This window comes from Phalacrocorax carbo, chromosome 5 (assembly GCF_963921805.1).
Source record: "Phalacrocorax carbo chromosome 5, bPhaCar2.1, whole genome shotgun sequence".
Lineage (NCBI taxonomy): Eukaryota > Metazoa > Chordata > Aves > Suliformes > Phalacrocoracidae > Phalacrocorax > Phalacrocorax carbo.
This window is the reverse complement of record NC_087517.1, coordinates 22,250,266-22,264,301: the sequence shown is the minus strand read 5'-3', so window position 1 is coordinate 22,264,301 and position 14,036 is coordinate 22,250,266. Positions and strand designations below refer to the sequence as shown.

Genomic DNA, 14,036 nt, shown 5'->3' with positions numbered 1-14,036 from the left:
TGATGGAAAGTTTTTTGTCTCCTGACCTAGATGTTGCTTGTTGCTAATGAACTACCTTGGGAAAACTTGCTTTTATTTGTATGTAGCATTTTAAACCTCCAGTAAATACTGCAGGTGGCAAAGGCCAGCTCTAAGACTGATTGCTGTTCCTCATGAAGGGGGCCACTTCAGTGAAAAAAAATCCAGGACTCTTGCCTGTTGATGCTGTTGGGTTATCTTCAGTATTCAGTACCCACTGCTAATCGTTGTCAGGCCGATGACAATCAGAACTACCCGTTATTGATCTGGGTTGCAAGTTGTGCGTACTTTGCTTTGTCGTTAAGCTTTTTATTTTCCACAGGCAGAAGAACAAAATAGTTGAGAAAAGTACTTCTGCCTTAAAATGGGATGGCTTTCTGTTGACCCAGGTGGTGCCTTTGTATTTCTGTTTGCATTTCCTAGGCTGTGAAAAGAGACTAAGGAGAGGTGAGGGTTCCGGTATTGGGGCCCCTGGAGGTGGCTAGCCTGGACCAGGCTGGTGCTCAGCATCAAGCGCGTGCTGCCAGCGGAGGCCCCCCGCATGGGCTTACTGGCCAGAGGACTTTGTCTTAACTCGGTCTGGGAATGGATCTAAATTAGCCAAATGGAAGTAATTCTTCTATTTTTGCTGAGGAGCAAATCCCTCTTCTAAGGTAAAAAAGGCCCCAGAGGTGTTGGATTAATCCTTGTCTAGGGTGTGATATGAGTCATCTGAGTTATTTAAATAGTAGTTATTTGCTGTTGCAGTACCTGTAGAATGCCTGGGTGAGAGTTTCATTTAGAAACTCTTTTTCATTTTTTCCTTTCCACTTTAAAAGCTTGTATCTTTTGATATGTAGAATGTATTTCTAAATGTTTATATATAAGCATACATCCATTCTTCAGGTGGATGCTAAATTGGAATAGCAAATGCCTATCTGCAGAGAAACTTTATTGCTAGTTACCTACTGGTGCTATTAAAAGTTGATATTACTTCTTTAACTAAAGTCTAGTGAGGAAATTAAGGTCAGGTTATATTGAATCAGATTCTTGGACACACTGAACTTGTCTGATTTCAACTGAACTTTTGCTAAGCTTAGGTTGCTTACGTGACTGTCTCTCAAACTCACTGAGATTTATTTTGTACCATTGACTTTAAAATCTTTTGCTTAGTCAAATATGTTTTTTTTATTAACACCTTGTATTTTTTGCCTTAACTTATAGGAGACTCACTATGAGGTTAAATTTAGTCTCAATACTATGAAAAATAATAAAAAACCAAACAAGGAGACACCACCCCACTTTCTCCAAAAAAACCCTGCTTATTTGACCAAATGTGGACATAATTTTGGAGATGTTGGACGAATGTTGTTGCTTTTAATGAACCTAGTGAGGGACTCTTAAAGCATCTTTTTATTACCTGAGGGAGGGAAGAATGATATGGTTGAACTTGCTTCAGTGGCAATTTATATTGCTTTGCATTGTGAATGTGAGTAGCTACCACTTGCTGAAACAGAGCCCTTCACCTCTGGAAAGCACTACATACCTCTCCCGGAGGAGCTGGGTAGTGTCTTTGGGACAGGTTCAGTTACAACAGCCCTTTGCCAGTTAAATGAGAAAAATAACATATTGAAGCGTCTTTGTGGACTTAGGAGGAGGAAAGATGCACAGGGGACAGTACACCAGGATGGTTTATCACAACACTTCCCAACATAATAGGCTTACTATTGTACGGTAACTAAAACACAGATGCAGAATGACTTCAATGGCCTGTTTTAGGGAGCATTTAAAAGTTTTGGTGATCATAAAATGAAAATCATTGTTAGTTGTGTGTGGGCTGTCTTCATCCTGTGGATTTAGTAGGTTGGAGAAGTTCTGCTCTTTTTCTGTGGAGAATGTGAAATTTTCTTATTGCTCATCTGTTTCTAGCCAAACGCTGTTTTGAAGACCAAGGCCACATGATGTGGTTTTCAAGTGGTACAGCTTTTTTTCCTTCTCTGTCTGTTGCTTCCTTTGTGATGGTTGGGAGATTCAAGTGCCTGTTAAAGAGAAAATACTGGCTTTAAGGAGTGCTTCTAATGAGATGTTATTCCATGTTTGCTTTATTTTTAAGGTGGATAGCCAGTTCTTTGTAAACTCTTGGTGTGTGGTTTCGTGATGCATTTAATCTACTCTAACAGGCAGCTGTTGAAAGGATCGCATTGATCTGACAAAGAACTAGTTCTTCTGCCGGGTTAGTTTTCTGTTGGATCAGGTTCCCTGTTTGGCTTGCTGCATGACTGCATGATTGATAGATTTGATGCAAGGAAGAGGCTCCTCTTATTATTGCCTATACACAAATCTTTTCTGGAGCAGGAAGAAAATGTCAACATGTAGGTTAGAGAGTTAAGAGAAGAGGAAATTCTTACATTAATTTAGATTGATATGGGCTGTCCATACACAGATCCATTTGGAAGTTAGAAGGGGATTCCTAACTTGGGACTGGAGGATCCAAAGCAACCTTCCTGTAGCAGTTACAGAGATAAGAACTGTAATTGCTATTAAGGGAGAGCCAGATTTAATTTAGTGAAGACACAGGAGGTCTCTTTCTTTGATTTTAATGCATTAGGTTAAAATGTGTAGTGGATTTTAATGTATGTACTTGGGGTTTTTTGTAAGGTGGATATGACAGATTAAAAAAAAAAGCTAATAAAAGCAATACTGTGAGAGGTTTGGGTTTATAACCAAGTATTCTGAAAAAAATAACTGAAATAGATTTCTCTGAATTTATATCACTTACATATGCAAGGCTTTTTCCTCCTCAGAAGCAATAGAAACCTTCACAGAACAAACATTTAAATGATAACATAAAAACCTGAAAATTGAGTAGTGTTAAAATTGTACCTTTCATATGAAGGTACATCACATGGACAAGACAAAGCAGCATTAGATCTAGGTGGTTTTTTGCCAGGTTTTTTTTTTGTGTGTTTGGGTTTTTTGGGGTTCTTTGGTTGTTTTGTTTTTAAAAAGATTTCTTAAATTGGTGTGAACAAGTGGTTTTGCCTTGTTGTCGGAAAACTACATTGGAGTTGATGCTCTTCTGCTAGGTGTAACTTAATGTTTGTCACCCTGCATTGATAATTGAGGAAGGAAGGTTCTGTTATGGAGTAGTGGATTATCTCATGATTAGGCTGGGTTATAGCTTTCATTATAAAATTATATTTTTATCTTGCCTGCTGCAACTGGCTTGGAAAATTAATTTGGCTAGAAAACAGCCAGAATTAATTGGAAAATAAAGGGTTACTGCTACATGATGGATTATCTATATTGGCTGCAACTAATTAAAGACGTTACCTTAGTTGAACTGAGGCTTTCATCCAGTTTTGCCTTCCTAGTGCTGAGCTCAAAAATATCTTGTGGTTTATTGCCTCATAAGGCACAGTGTTGCTAAGTCAAATGTGTTGGGATTTTGAGTAGAACAGGTTACTGTTCGAGACTGTTCTGCTGATTTTATAGTTCTTATTGTAAGCAGCCTGTGAGCCACTCTCATGTTAATGGCTCTGGGGTCTTTGTGGTGTTTCTGTGGAATGCTATTTAATTTTTTTTCCCCCTCCCTGCTGCATGTATGTCACTGGCTCTTTGTCTGACAGAGAATAGACTCTCCTATATTTGTGGTTATCAGAGATCTCTGACTCTATAGAGAGGTCTCTGATGATGATGCTCAGGGACTGATGTTCAAGTCTGTAAGCATGGTGTACACTGTTTTGAAAAGCCTCTGTACAGTTAGAGGTAAGGTTACAGTTCTGTGTTGTTCTGTTAACCAGATGCTTGTGTCTCATTCACACTTTCCAAAATTTCTTACCCCTGTGCTTAATTAGGGTTGTTTTTTTGAGTGGAAAAAAACAGTAGAGGGGCTTTCTTTTCCAGTAGCTTTTATGTATATGCTGCAAATTAGATTGGACTGTGCTCAGTGAAATACCACACCATAGCTATGGTAAACTTTGCTTTTTTCTCTTGCAGAGATTTTTTTCCAAACCCCCTGTAATTCTTGGATAAGAAGCTGCATAATTTGATCAGTAATACTTAACACTACCTAACATCTTTATACTAAAACTTTGTGTGAAAAGAAAGATGTGCCTGCCTTAATTCTGCTCCAAAGCAAATTCTATTCCTTACCAATCTTAAAAGTTACCACAGCAGCCTAAGCATATTGTACATGCACATATTAAATACAACCTTCATAACATTAATCATAACCTAATACAGCTGTAGCTTGACAGGAAGGGTTTATTATTTTGTAAATTTGTTAATTTGTTTGGGAAATAATTGGTCAAGATTTCTGTCAGCTAATAACCATTTGAAGAAACTGTAGCAGTGTTAAATCCCCATTTAGTATTTATATAAGGAGTGGCTTTTAATTCAGCTGTCAGAGTAAAGATGGTCATGGTGCAATTTAAAAATACCTTGTAGAACACTCGCAGTGCTGTGCTGCTAATGAGGCTGTGCAGAGCTCTCAGTTGTTAATTATTCGCCTTGTCTCTACATGATAGTAATAACGCTGGGGAAGGGAGCTCTGTCATGGGTTTTTTTTGAAGGAAAATGAACTTTCTGCATTAGAAATACCCAGATTGGAGACAAGGCTGTAGTTTTCATTGCTTCAAAGAGGTTAGGCTTTGTAAGTGATCCAATGATCAAACTTCGTTATATAATTCAGTGACTTTTTAAAACTTTTAACTCATGCAATTGGAATTCAGAATTGTCAGAAAGAAGAGTAATTATATTTTATAAGAACCTGAATGGTGTGAAAATAAAGATGATTATGCGCAACTTGCTTTGGGTTTGTCGTGATTGCAAATAACCAGCAAATAAAGCTTTTAAAGTTAATTTGTTAACTGGGAGGGTAAGGGAGCATGTAATCAACACATCAGGCAGTTGACTGGTGTGTAATGATAATTTACAGAAAATATGCTGTGCTTTCCTGCTCTTGGAATCTGTCTACCTCCTTTATGCTTAGCCCTTCTGTCCTTATGCTTTCTCTCTCCCTCTGTCCAAGTTCTTCCTACAAGTAAGGACCAAATTCTCAGAGACCTGTGAAGTTCTGGCTCCCCAGGAGTTGCCTGAGTGCTGGAAGAGTAGCAGTTCTGCTTGTGAGCATGTGGAAATTTGAAGGGATTGCATGATTTTGATTCTCACTAAGCCTTACAACAACAAGGCTTTGCATCTTCGAAGTGGGACCACTGCTTGTGACCAGACTTGTAAGGGTACTTTGATAGCAGGGGCCAAGCTCCGACCTGGGAGAGCAATTTTAGGTTGTATCATGTGTTGCTCTGAAACAACATTAGAACTGTTCTATTTTTTTTTTTTTTCTTTCAGTGGAGAATCACTTTCCCTTAGGTCAGAGACAAATTTGTGGTGTTCTGGTTTTTTTTTTTTTCCAGAATCTGCTTGTCAGATGGAGCTTCTCTTTGTTAGATAGAAACAAAACCACATCTGTACTGTCTGGCTTGAGAGCCAAACACTGCGAGTTCTCCATGCCAAGGAGATGTGGGTGGCTGATATAGTGGCTACATGTGTAGGTCATGTTTAATTTTTGTGTGACCCTTTGGTTCTTTCTCTGTTCCCTCTTGCCCCCTTCCAAAATATTCCAGAACTATAAGGCAGCACTAGATAGAAGCTGGTTTTGTTTCCAGCAATAATAGCAATTTTTGGCATTTAAAGAATGGACTGTAAAAACCAAGTTAAGTTAGTTACTCTTGTTAACTTCTTGGGTTTGCTGAAGTCATGGGATACTGCTAGAGTAGCAGCAGCAGAGGAGCAATCTACTTGTAGACCTTGGAAGATAAGTATGTCACTAGGAGATTACTGGTGCTCAAAATTAAAAGTGAGATTTTTTAAAAAACTTTTCTTTTGCCCCTAAAGGAAGTAACGCTTGACAGAAGTTGATACTGGTTACCGTGTGCAAATAAATAATTAGCTTTTTTGAATTAGTGGATTTTTACTTATTTCTGTCTTTTGCATCACAGCTTTCCTGGTAGGATGAAATCCTGATGGCTCTGCTTGATTTCACTGTTTCTTGCTAAGTTTGAAGGTCTTTGGGTGTGCATAAGGGTTGCACAGTTGAAGCTTGTGGGTGTAAGAATGTTATCATCCAGCAGTGGCAGAATGAAGCAATGCCGGTATGAAATCCTTGAGAGAAGAATTGGCTTTAAAACTTTTCTTCTTCCTTCTTATGTCAGTTTTCACATGCACTGTACTAGGTTCTCTGGGGTTGTGTGATCAACTCTGTAATTAGAGCAACCAGTACATGTTGAATGCTTGTCTCTTGCCTTCTTCCACAGGGTTTGGCTGCTGTCCTCCTCCCTTGCCTACCCTAGGGTCCAGTGGTGGCGATGCAGCTCTTCCTTCTCTCTGCTACTAGCTTCCTCCTGCACAGTGCTTCTGGCTGGAGACCACATGTGCCTGGGGAACTAGACACTTTCCTTTCCCCCACCCCTCCACCCCCCCCAACCCTGGGAGAGAAAACGTGGTAATGAGAAAAACTGGGGAGAGTATACATGGAGAAACAAGCAATTCCAGGATACCTGACAGTGCAGGAGCAACCTGATTTTTCCTGAAACCTCTGTCAAGTCAGAGTTACTTTATTAGAGTTGGTTGCCTTTTGGGAGAGAATAGATAGTTGGGGGATGGCAGTAAAGGGGCTGAAGCTTAGTCTTAATGGAGAAGTGTGCATTCTTCCAGGCATTTAGGTAGACTTCAGTTGACTGGTAACTGTTTTGTAGCAAGCTTCCATGGCAGTGGTGAGATGCTGACAATGCTGATGAAGGTGGTGGGTTTTTAGAGTCCCTCTGAACAATTCTCAGGTGTGATTTTCCAGGGTTGCTGTTCGTGAGAGTCCTGCAGCTTGCTCCCGAGAAAAGCTCAGTGAAAAGTTTGAACAGTGTCATTCATTCTTTAGCTGAAGTATTAAGTTTGTGGCAGTGATGGAGTTAATATTTCCAGTCCTTTGCCCTTAGGTATTTGGCTAGGTATGTGACTTTACTCAACAGTTTGGTGAAACCCCAGTATGGTAAATTAGCTGTCTCCATTAATCCTTTGTCTTTAGGTTTAACAATTCCTGAATTGTTTTATTAGCCTCTTTATTCCTGTGGTTGTCTAACTGCCTCTGAGGTATTCTGATCAGAAGTAAAATGTGAGTGAAATATGACGATGTCCTGTAAGGCTGATGTAATGATTATGTTACATAGCTTTTAAGCTGAACTGTGCTAATGCACTCAACGAGAAATGACAACTAGAAAAAGACTAGAAGTTTGAAGGTTTTCTGTGTTCCTAGTAATGCTTTCAGAAGTAGTGTGAACTTAAAACACATGATCTTGAAGGTGAAAATCGATGTTGAGTGTCTGAGGGTTTTCCTAATACCTGTAAGCAAACTATGTGCCAAGTATACCTGCTTCAGAGTAGTGGTACAAAATTAGTTAATTTAACAGACCAGAAAAATGTTGTGTATTTACTTATTGATCATGGTTTCTGTCCTGTAGGAGTAATATGGACAAGATCATAAGCTTGAGCTATTGCTTTTAGGCTTCTGAGAAGAAACACATGCAGAAGGATCACCATTCAGTTCTAAAGTTGCTTTTCACTTGTTTGCTTTGAAGACATTTTATTACAGGGACTGAATTTAAACTTATAATTTGTTCCTGTTAGTGTCTTCTGCTTCCAGCCTCTGAGCCACTTCAGACTAATAACAGGAACTTCTTTAGAATTCGATTAGAATCACCTGATGAAAATTCAGTGATAAGATAGCATTTATATTGCTCCAGCTCTTCATTGTTTCAGGAGAATCAGGATGAGAAATAGGTATGTTTTTTGTTTTTAGTGTGTGGGCCATGATGGACTCAAAATTCTAGCAGGCACCTTCTGTTGGGGTGAACTAGCTGAATGCTTTGTAGCTCAACATCACAGTATTAATTAGAGATATTCATGACAGTGCAGTAGCAATACCGCCTTTGTTTTCATAGATTGCTGTTCTTCATTCTCGGAAGAGAATGATGCACTATGTGATGACATCTGGAAGGCTTGGAAAATATTGCATTCACGGTATTAGATTGTTCCAAGTGTTTACTTTCAAACTAAATGAGAAACAATAAAATATGCCTGCTAAATCAACACCAGCATTTGTTTATAGTGCTACTTCAGAAATGAACAGTAATTCTCTCTTAATAGTTTTTTTTCTAGGCAGGAAACCTGGTTCAGCATAGAAAATCTTCAATTTATCCTACTTGTATAAGGTGAAGTGGAGTTAAGCAGAGTTCCGTGGAGTTCATATAATACCCTAGTAAGGTAACTTTTCATCCCACGATGAATACCAGGTACCAAGTTCTTGCATAGTTATGCAGACCCATTTCCAGTATGAGTTTTGCCTTCAGATACGAGGATTTGTATGCGTATTGAAAATGGTTTCTGTATTGATGATGAGACAAGGAAAATTAAATTATCACAATCCATGTTTCTTTTCTGAAAATATTTTAACTACAAATTAGATCTTGCAGTTTATCTTAGTGGGGCCATGTAGCATAATAGAGGATTTAAAGATTATAGTAGAACATGTAATAGGAAAGGTGTTTTGTTTTTATTCTGTATTTTATTAGGAAGAACTGACTCTGTATTAGAAGAGTGCTGGAGAAAGAACTCGTTTCTTTACATCTGTGAACTTTGAAGTAAATGCTTTATTTCTGAGGCAGTGTCATGTACCTGTATTTGGTATGATAAGATGGCATTGCTGTTGTAGAGCATGATTCAAATTAACTGCTAGGTTTACTTTTTTCTTCCTTAATAGAAAAAGGAAATATATTTGAATTTTTTTCCTTAGATCTTTGTGTGTAGACAGCTGTAGCTCAAAATAGCTGTTTCTTCCAGATATGTTGTTCAGAGTTTGTTACTGTAGGGCTTTTCTTCATGGTATTCTGAAAACTCCCATCTGAATGAGGTTTGAACAGGCAGGTAAGAAGGAGGTGGGAAACAGTAGAAACCTTAGCCCTGCTGGTCATGTCTCAGCCTGGACAAACTAATCCTGTTCAGGGAGTCTCTCTTAAAGATTTTCCTCAGTTTTGTACTTCAGGCGTGAGCCTGCAAAACTTCAGGGTGTCCCTGGCCACAGAAATAATTAAGGGACTGGAGCATCTTCCATTTGAGGCTGAGAGCTGGGACTATGTGGTCTGGAGAAAAGACGACACGGGGATCTTATCAATATGTACAAATGAAGAAGAGGGAAGCCAGAGTCTTCTCAGTAGTGCCTGCTGACAGAAGAGGCAGTAGACACAAACTGAAAATGACAAATCTCAACCTTAGCACAAGAAAACTTTGACTGTGAGGGTGATCAAACACTACAAGAGGTTGCCTGGAGAGTTTGGAGTCTCCATCCACAGAGGTACTCAAAACCTGTCCGGGCAACCTGCTTTAGCTGACCCTGTTGGAGCAGGGGGACTGGACTAGATGATCTCTAGCTTAATCTAAATGATCCTATGAGTCCATGGTTTGGAATAATTTTTGGTGGTATCTTTGTGTGAAACAGCAGAAAAATAGTTGGCTGGGGCTTTGTTCTTTCAAAGAGCATCTTAAATTTAGGAAGCAACTGTGACAAGAGTTCCTGCTAAAAGAAAGGCAGATTTGGAGAATATTTGTGGCTTACAAATTAGTTCCACATCGGAATTTCATTAGTGTCTCATTTGTGCCTATGTCTATAAGTTTCTGGTGAAATGGAAGCAGATAAGGGGAGTGAATCAGTTAATGTTGAGGCCTCGACAGTGTGTTTGAATTTGGAGTTTTACTTTGAACAAGATACACACTAGTCTGTGGGCCAAACATTCTAGCTGTCCTTGGTTTTTTTTGAAAATATCTGAAGACTGGTCTGAACCATTATGTCTTTCAGGGGTTAGAGCATATTTCTGCTGGAGCAGAACTTCCAGTTCAGGTTCCTCCAAAAGGAGTTTATTTTGCACGCACAAGAGCTGCTCTGCAAAGCAAACTAAAGCTCTGTGAGGAAGAACAAGGAGAGGATATTCACTTCAAAACTGCCCTGTTTGCTCTAAAGCAAAATGCATATGTACAGGTGACCAAATAGTACTAAGTGCAGGTTGGTGCTCTTTTTTGAATTTCCCTCTAACTTCAATTACGTCATCCTCTTGTTGGTTATTTTTCTGTTTCTTTCTACTCTCTTGAGATTTTTAATTTCTCGTGTGTCTGATGGGCGGCTTTGCCTGTGAGTTAAGAACTGCATCCTGATACATGTATTTCTAAATTGTATTGCTGGTCTTTTTAATACTTGAAGTATTACTGTTAAGATTTTCCTGTGAAACTCTTGTGTTGACTGTTCACTCTAGGATAAAACTGTAGACCTTTGAAACAACAAATTTGGAGACAAAATTTTTAAGGGAAGAATGGTGTCAGCTTTCCCTTTCTCTTATCTCTGGATAAGCTTCTTTGGTTTAAATGGATATTTATCACCCAATATTCTTTTGTTGTGCAGCTGACTGAATGATAAGGAAGTTTATTTTAGCAACTTTTCACATGAATGTAGAAGAAAAGCTACTTTTTTTGGTGCCTGTTTCTGAATGAAGTGTTTATGCTTCTTCAGGTCAATGAAGGAAAAATGAAATTCCCCCACTGGTATGCTTTCTGGAGGGCTAATTACAGGAGGATCTCTGATTTCCTGTAGAAACACCCTCTTCTGCAAAAGTCCTGGAGAGACTGCTTTTTCTTTTTGATAACAGATAGTTTGAAATCAGTGATTTTTTTTTTTTTAAAAGGTATTTTAAAAAGTATATTATAAGCAATAATGTAAAAAATAGACTTTTGGATTAACCTGGTAAGAATGAATTTATTATTCTCCCAAAATGTGAGCAAAATTCACCTAGTTTCATCAAACCCTGTAAAAACAGAAACCGTCAAGACCTCTTCCGCATACTTCAGGATTTGTTTTTGTTTTTGTTTTCTTTTCTCCTGTGTAACACTGTATGAATGACAAGAAAAAGTTTAAATTCAAAAGAAAAATGTGAAACCTGTTGGGTAATTGATGTAGTCTTTGACCTAACAACAGCTATTAAAACAGCAAGAAACTGTCTCTGTTTTACACGGTTCTTCTTTTGTATGGCTTTTGTTTCTGTGGATTTGATGGCAAGGTTTTGGTACAACTGTAAGTAAAAAAAAACAAAACCAACGAACAAACAAAAAAAACCCAAATAAAGAGGTTTATGTTATTACCTGAAAGTATGACCTACATTGTGAGGATGAATGGATAATAACACAACAGACTTTGTAACACATTCGTATCCTTCACTTCAGCTCTTTTTCATGACTTTTCTTGGGAAAATGCAGAATGAATAGGGATTTGTTTAATTTGTTCTCATCAGGTACAGTGCATCCACACTTATCACACGACAGCCCCAACATGACTGTACAACAGGAACTGACTCCTGTCTGCAGTGTGCCAGCCGGGTAGCTGTACTGTACATGCTGCAAGAACAGCAGAAGTGTGGGTGAAAAAGCCTGCTGCAAGTTCTTTGGCAGCTACTTTTTTTGCTGCTTCTTCCCTAATAAATTTGTGTTGTGAGTGAAGTTGGATTCTTATGTGTTTGCAGGAAGCCAGTGCAGGTCTGATTACAAACTACTGTTAACTGGAGAAGGGCTGAGGTGCTTCAGTGCTTTTCTTCCCCCTCCCCTCTTGTGAGCTACTTTAACAGATAATAATACGTCTTACATATATGCTACTATTACACTGTTACGTGTAATGGTACTCATTGTTCAATGGCACATGTATCTTCTAGACCATAAGTTTGGTGAATTCACAAGTTACTTTTCTATACTCATATGAAAGCGGGAGGCATTTTAGGCATTTGTTAGGTGAGTACAACTAAGCAACCTCTTTGCTCTCTCACCTGATACATGCTGTTTCTTGGTGGCATTGAATTCCCATTTCCTGTTCTGCAACTTTTGTAAATTAGAGTAAATTTAATGTTGAAACAGAGTGTAGTTTATTTTACTCTTACACATAATGCATTGTTTCACTTTTTTGCTTTTTAACGTGACCTCTCATTCAGAGGGGAGATCGCTCCAGATATAGAAATTGACTTTTCATGGCTAAGTTCAGTTTCATACTCTTTAGTTCATTAAGCTCTGAAAATGCAATACTTTATATTGCTTCATAATCACAACCCTGGAAAAGTGATAGTGAAGGGGATTATAAGTGGACTAGGTATATAAAGTGATAATAAGATAACCCAAGCAGGCATGAAAGCTGTGGGACTTGTGAGGAAAAGTTCTGCAAACTTGAACAGAGATCCTTTCTTTGCATTTCACATTTGATACCCATTCAAATTGATATATTGTAGGTTTTAAGTAGCATATCTTATATTTGGTGTGTTTTGCGGTCAGAACTGAATGGTTTTAGCTTGTTTACTTGTTTGTTTTGGGTTCAGCTGTATTTATTAAGTTGTCTCTGTGTGTTGGTTGTTCCGCTCCATACCCTTCTTTTTTTAGCATGCTTCAGCACAATAATTTTGCAGTGTGAGAAGTAAATTCAGCACCAGAGAATAACATCCATTTACTCCCAAGAATCTGTTAATCAAGTGTACCAGTTGTCAGCTGACACTAAGGGGACACGCAGGTTCTTTTAGTGATCCTTGGCAGAATGATGATGGCACTAAAACATAGTTAGAATTAAAGATTTATTTTTGTAACAAGATATGATTAGTATAGCACAGAACTTATTATTAGAATGGCACAGGATTTCTACAAGCATAATCAGTATAGTACAATTTATAAGTAGTGTGTAATACAGAATTTATAATATGACTTCACTTACTATTTCTAATCACCTGGATCCTCTGCAGATCAGGTCAAATCTTAGTACAGTTTGCTGTATCAGTGTAACAATCATAATCTAGATTCAAAAATCATATAAAAGCATGCAATACTCAGTCCTTGAAGAAGCAGGTGACAGTGGAGGCATCCCAGGCCACTGAGGCGTCACAGGTCTCACTGTGCAGCAGCAGTTCCTGTCCAAGTTCTCCACTTAGGACTTGTAACTGCTTGATTTTATGGACAGTGCTCTGGTGCTGGTATGCTTCCTTGTTCTGTGATGGGGTCATCACCACTGCCGGGTTGGCTGGGTGCCTGGGACCTTCAAGGCTAGTAGGAAGGGAGTAATCAGCCTGGTGCCCAGGAATCTTGAGGCCTGTAGGCAGGGGAAGAAGAAATCTGCTTGGTTCACAGGACCTTCCGGGCCTGGTAATGAGGGGAGAGGGAATGAATATGTGACCCACTCAGTCACAGAAAATGACTGCCTTATAAAACGGTGTTAGTTATGCTAACCACATTAACCACATAGCAAGGGGTACCAGTCACACCAGTCTTATCTTGACACCTCCACAGGGCAAACTCCAGTTCTGATGGCTGCAAATTCTGAAATAGTGGTGGTTGTGCATTTTTTTTACTATACGCTTTTTTCCACTTATAAATAATGCTTCTTATGGAGATATTTCAGAGGTGGAGCAGGGCAAAAGGAATGTAGTCTTGGGTAGTGTTTATAATATGGGATTTGCCTAGACAACCTAGGCTGCTTTTGTTTAGGTTTTCCTTACCTACTGTGGTGCTGACATTTCCTTGGTGTGGATTGCTAATGAATGGGGAGATGCTCTCATACCAAATCTGGAAATGTACCAGGCTCCCTGTGGGCTCCAGAACTAGCATGTGAGGAGACTAAAGGCCATGGAGGACTCAGTTAAAAGATAATTTTGCTGATGACACACACAGATGGGCACTAAACTGCCTGGACTTTGACATCACTGCACTTTCCTTTGCAACACATCTACACCTCTCTTTCAGTGTCAAGTACTGAGGTTTGTTTGGAGTATGTGCAGCTTTCTGTTCAAAGGCAGGCAAAAGGAAAAGCATTGTAGTTACTGTGTGTTCCTGATGCACTTCTAAAAGTTGATCCTCAGCTTTGTTAGCACCTTATCTTACCCAAAGGCTTGAATTTCTTTGTAGGTACCCTCTTGAAAAAAAGA

The 14,036-nt window shown here is 38.9% G+C and overlaps 1 protein-coding gene across 1 annotated transcript in view; it reads left to right on the top strand.

The window, feature by feature from the left end:
- Nucleotides 1-14,036, top strand: part of STK39 (serine/threonine kinase 39) — a 105,487-nt gene that overhangs the window by 1,317 nt on the left and 90,134 nt on the right. The gene's annotated exons all lie outside the window — the stretch shown is intronic.